The sequence below is a fragment of the Macadamia integrifolia genome, chromosome 12, assembly GCF_013358625.1.
Source record: "Macadamia integrifolia cultivar HAES 741 chromosome 12, SCU_Mint_v3, whole genome shotgun sequence".
Taxonomy (NCBI): Eukaryota; Viridiplantae; Streptophyta; class Magnoliopsida; order Proteales; family Proteaceae; genus Macadamia; species Macadamia integrifolia.
In genome coordinates this window covers 29,237,426-29,243,456 of record NC_056568.1, presented here as the reverse complement: position 1 = coordinate 29,243,456, position 6,031 = coordinate 29,237,426, and the positions used below count along the sequence as shown (strand labels likewise).

The following is a 6,031-nucleotide window of genomic DNA, read 5'->3' as shown; positions in this document are numbered from 1 at the left end:
CACCCCTCCCCTCCGGCTTAGGTTCGTGAGCACCCCTCCCCTCCAGCAAAGGTTCACGGCTACCCATTCCCTCCGACGAAGGTTAATCTTCACTTCTCAAAACTCAACTGGAACAAAAATGGAAAAAAATTTAGAACCCCAAAATCGAAAGGCAACGTAAGAGGTAGTAGCCATGAATGATGAATTGATCAATGACTCCTTGTGAACCCTAAAGCCCAAGAAAACATTAAACAGAAAAGAACAAAAATCAATAATGGCGTTTTTACTTGTTATTCTTTTTTGCAGAGAACCAACTCTGTGTCGAGATCGAATCCATCAACAAAACGGACATGAATGAGCTCTAACTCAAACAATTCCACGAAAGACTCCACACATTAGAGGTCGTTGGCCGAGTACCTATCGGACCTTCTGGTAAAGCCATGTGCAAAATGCAGATACCTCCGGGCTTCAATGTCTGTTCGATTTTTCCAACGAACTTGGATGGGTAGACTGCGTGGTCGAACACGTTCGAGAATTCAAAATTGAAGCTTTCGTTGCCAAATGGTTGGTTGTGGAAATCACCAATCATCGCCAATGGAGGATACTAGACCAAATCCATCCCAATCGAGTCTGATACACCGATTCTCTGTAGCGCAGCCACCTCTTGGCTAACTCGGGCTTCGATACAAAGCTCCTTGGAATCGTAGGACATAAGGTTTTTCTGCTTGAGGTCGGTGAAAAACTTTGCGAATACCTATATCTTACGCTCGTAGTCTCTGGTTGTCCACACCTGCCTTAGCTTTGGATTTAGGGTTTTGTCAAGCTGGTGTTGTATGACATATCATAAGACTTGAAGCCTAGACAGACTCGGATCCACTGTTAGGATGGGATGATGATGATGATGATGGTGGTAGTTTAATCGTAGGTACGATGGTGGTATTCCGGTGGGTAGCTGCGAACCTTAGCCAGAGGGGAGGGGTGCTCACGAACATATGCCGGAGGCGGGAGAACCATTTGAGTTTATAAGAAGAAGGGAAAGGGAGGGTAATATTATCCTATCATAATAGTCGAGGGTATTTTGGGTATTTTGTAAAAAAATAACAGCGGTTCTATCACTTAACACAGTTAGCTAACGGTAGGGTCTGATTTGGAATTGTTTGAATTTTCAGGGGGTGTCTTTGGTCTTTCGAAAAGTCCAAGGGGTGGCATTGAATAAGGACCAAAGTTCAGGGGATGGCAATGCAATTTTTTCAAAAATAGAAAAATATGACTTGGCCTAATCAAACCTAGTCATGGTGAATCATGTTTTTCCTTATTTTTTTATAATTTGCAACTAGAATTTTTGCCTACCATAGGATGATATGGCTCTAAAACTGACCTTGTAAAGCATATGATACAGTATAATGGAATTTTATAAAAATTTGGTTCTTAGGTTTGGTTTTTATGTTACTTAGATTAATTGGATTATGAGATGCATTTATTCAGTCTCTTTTCATGTTAAAGTTAATGGATTTTTTATTGGTGAGGTTGTTTCTAATAGGGGCTGAGTTCCCAATTAATATTTACTTACATCAAGAATCTGCATTGAGCCCCTATCTATTTACACTTGTAATGGATGATTTAATCAATAATATTCAAGGAGAGGTCTAGTGGTGTATGCTATTTGTAGATGATATTGTTCTGGTCAGTGAAACAGTAATAGAGACTAATGATAAGTTGGAACTATGGTGATATACTTTGGAATCAAGAGGTCTCAAGATAAGTAGAACGAGAATAGAATATATGAGGTATAACTTCAGTAGATCGATGATTGATAGCGAGTAAGTGAAAATTGAGGGGAGAGAGATCCCGCAAAGTGACTGTTTCAGGTACATGGGCTCTACGTTAAACAAATAATGTGAGATTGATGATGATGTTTCCTATAGAATTAAAGTATGATGGATGAAATTGAGAGGGGTGTCTGAAGTGTTATGTGATCGATGTATTCCTCTAAAGCTTAAAGAAAAATTCTACAGGACAGCCATAAGACCAGCTATGATGTATGTGCAAAATGTTGGGCAGTCAAGAAACGTAACATAGATAAGTTGAGTGTGGCTGAAATGAGGATGTCAAGATGGATGTGTGGCAAAACCCTAAGAGATATAATAAAAAATGACCAGGTTAGATCGGACCTAGGAGTTGCCCAATTCAGGATAAGCTTAGAGAATGTTGGTTATGATGATTTGGGCATGTCCAAAGGAGGCCCTTGGATGCCCCAGTATGGAGGAGTGACCAGATGCAGATGAATGGAGCCAAAAGGGCTAGAGGCAGACCAAAATTGACCATTGATGAGTTAATTAGTGGAGACATGCAAAAGTTAAGTCTCCACCCAAGTATAACATCTAACAGAGCTACTTGGAGGGGTAAGATTCGAGTTGCAGACGGTTCGTGAGTGGGATACCGCAAAGAGTTTTTTTTTTTTTAATCAAATATTTGCGGATCCATGTAGCCAACCTCATTTAGTTGGGATAAGGCTAAGCTGTCACACCCCATTCACACTGAACCGGAGCGGTGATCGAGTTAACACCGGTTAACCCAAACCTGCCAGGATCATCAGATACTGTATTCCACCACAGTATACGGCTATACGCACACTAACATAAGTTCATCAGATCAGCGGAAGACTAAGTTTTACCTGTGAATAAATCCCATATACTTGATACCCGAATTGTGATACAATAATTATATACATGTGGGCCCGAAGGCATGATAATTACACAATAAAAGCACAATTCATATATCAAGTATATACAGGAAATCATCAGAACAATCAGAGTGCACAGCTCGGCTCAGTTTCAAGGTTGGAGCTCAGCTCGGAATCAAGGGTTGTGCCCAGCTCGGCATCACATAGAAGAGCTTAGCTCGGCCTCAGAAGTGGAGCTCAGCACGGCCTCAGAAGTGCTGTCCCGCAGCACAACTCTCACACGAGCAGTCGGCGCCGTGCTCTAACTCCTCAGGGGTCCACCAGTCCTCTTCAGGAAACTCGACTGTGGGACCCACCCCATACTCCTCAGATGTATGACCTGCAAAATCATCTAAAAAGGGGTGTACACGTGGGATGAGCTCACTAGCTCAGTAAGTAGAAAGATGGACCACACAGCAGTCCACACATCACAACACATCATATGCACTACATGCCATGCTATACATTTTAAATCACATCCACCTAAGCAACATTACTAAGTCCTTGGTTTTAGTGCTACTACAACCACAGTGCGCGTATACTCCGGGTACGAGCCGTGAACTCCCTCCCGCGATACGCCCATAGGGCTGTCGGAGAAGGCCCACCGTGAGTACTCGGAAAAGTAAAGACAATGCCGTCCACCGGCTCTCAACAGAAATGTAAATGACTGAAAATAAAGGTGCTGACTCCAGCAATTTAAAAGCAGTACGATTGGCCCTCTTGAATGTACCACCGGGGTTACCGACTGTCCTACATGACCCGTCGGGCGTTATGTCTAACCGCCACAGTGACCCGACGACCGCGACCACTGCTTCCCCCCAAATGATAACCCAACACCTTAACCCCTGTTGGAAAGGGTCGTAGCACGGGATGGTGAGAATCCTAATACCGCATGCTCCTATATGACAATAGTACGATTGCATAGTGCCTCCGTGTCCCATTCCACGGGCCACCAATGCACTCGTCTCCAAGCCGACTACGGCATCTAGTCTATCAATGCATCATGCACCATGATGTCCACATTCAACATATAAACATCTCATTCAATTGGCATTTAGAAAGTAAACATAACACATATGCATCACAATGTGAGGAATGACTAATCTACATAGCATATTCATGATGGCATGACTAGACTAGATATAATTAAATGAATGCCAAACAATGCCTTGAAACAAGGCCAAACGTCCTCTCCCCACTTACTTGTAGTGTACAAGGACTCCCATTCGGTACGAGTGAGATCCGGTGCGAATCGGGTAAGATTTGGTGAACCTAACATAATTGAGCGGGGTTAGTACTTCACCATTTTAGGATCAAAATTAATGAAATCCGATGATAAAATCATGTTTAGAACGTCAAAAGAAGGTCACACGTCCGATTTGGGTCCAATCGGACATAAGGATCACCTTCGGGGCCACACGGGTGGGTCAGACAGGTGGGCTGTCTGGCCCACCGGTCCTACCCATCGGTTTGGACCGGCGGGTAGGGGCCCGTCGGTATGGCCCGCCGGTTCCACCCGCCGGTTGGGCCAGGGGCCCCTGCTAGGACCGACGGGTAGGATGGCCCGCCGGTTGTGCCCGAAGGCCCCCCTGCCTTCTCAGGTGGGTGCCCACAGGCGGGTAGGGGCCCACCGGTTGCACCCACCGGTCTTGGCGGGAAACCCCCTGTTTCTTCCCAACTTTCTCTATTCTTTGGGGATTCAAATGGCCTTTTCCCCACCCATTCTTCACACCTTCAAGGTCCTATAGGATGGTTCTAACCTAGATCTAGGTTAGATTCAAGTGAGGGAAAACCATCTTACCTTCTTTGCTCAAGAACGACTTCAAACCCTCCAAATCACTTCAAACCCACAATGTTCCTTCCACCTTGTCAATATCTCTTCAAATCCTTCAAGATCAACACATAAATCATCTATTAAACCTTAGATTCATCATTTCAAAGGGGATTTACAAGATCTCAAGAAACCATACTCGAATCAAAGGTTTAAAGCTTTGATATGGTGAATGTTCACAAAACCCAACCTTGCTTACCTCTAACTGTAGATCTAGAGTTGAAGATCACTCTCCCGGAGCCATAATGGGAAGATCGAGCTTCGGTGCCGCTAAAATCCCTCTTTTCTTCCTCTTTCTTCTCTTCCTTTCTTCTTCCCTTTCTTTTCTCTCTCCTCTTTACTCTCCTCACCAACGTACGGGGTAATAAATGGAAGGAAAAGAAAATCATAAAGCCTTATATACCATTCCTAATTAAGTGAATAGTGCACTTGGATGGGTCACTCAGGTGGGTGGGTGTACCCACCTGTCCTACCCACCTGAGGGCCAAACTTGGGATTTTGATCGGGTTCGGGCCTCGGCGCGAACCCCACCCCAGGCATACGAGGTAGCATACGTATATACCTTAAAATACGGATATAATACCTATTTTATTCGTACATGGCCTTATGGTAGGTGCATGTACACGGCTTGGGCACTCCCGTCTCTTCTGGCACTGGCTCGGACTTGTCAGGCCAGCCGGTGTTTAAGGTCACCCGTGCCATCATAGCCCATAAGGAACCCGCTCTAATTTCCTCTGGCTCGGTTCCTACATGGTTAAACCGGTTCACCCGCTTAATCAGACCGGGTTTAAAAAGTAGGGTATTACATAAGCAGTTATTGTTGTTTCTAATAGGGGCTTGAGGCAATGATACCATTTAAATCATTATCTTTTCATCCTATGTCATGAAGTTTTATCTTGTTATTTTTTGAAGGCGGAGGCTGAAAGATTTATTTATGGTACTCATATTAGCCTTTTTTGTCCTACTATGTCCCATCTTTTATTTGCAGATGACTATTTGATTTTCTCTAAAGCTGGTGGTTGTGACTCATGAGAGCCATAAGGTTTTCGGGCTCATTTCCGATTACTATCGAGTGTCGAGTCAAATGTTGAACATATCTAAATCAAGTATTTGGTTCAATATGAACATACCTCCTAATGATAAGGAGGATGCCTCTTTGGCTTTAGATTTTGGTGTGGTATCGAGCTTGTGGAACTATCTAGGTTTGCCATCTAATCTTGGTTGTTCTAAAAAATAGTTGTTCTCTTACATTGTAGAAAAGGGTTCCGGCTAGGCTGTCAGGGTGGAAGGAAAGTCTTTTTTCATCAACTAATAAGGAAATTCTGATCAAATCAGTTGCTTTTGCCTTTCCAGCTTATTCAATGTCAATGTTCCTCCTCCCTAGTGGCCTGTGTGAAGAGTTGAATAAAATGATTAGATCCATTTGGAGGTAAGACAATATTGGAAAGGGAGTATGTTGGGTAAATGGTCTAAACTACGTAGAAGTAAAATTGTAGGTG

At 43.6% G+C, this 6,031-nt stretch overlaps 1 pseudogene; it reads right to left on the bottom strand.

The window, feature by feature from the left end:
- Window positions 1-269: 269 nt before the first annotated feature.
- Window positions 270-808, bottom strand: LOC122056924 (annotated as a pseudogene).
- Between the last annotated feature and the right edge of the window lie 5,223 nt (window positions 809-6,031).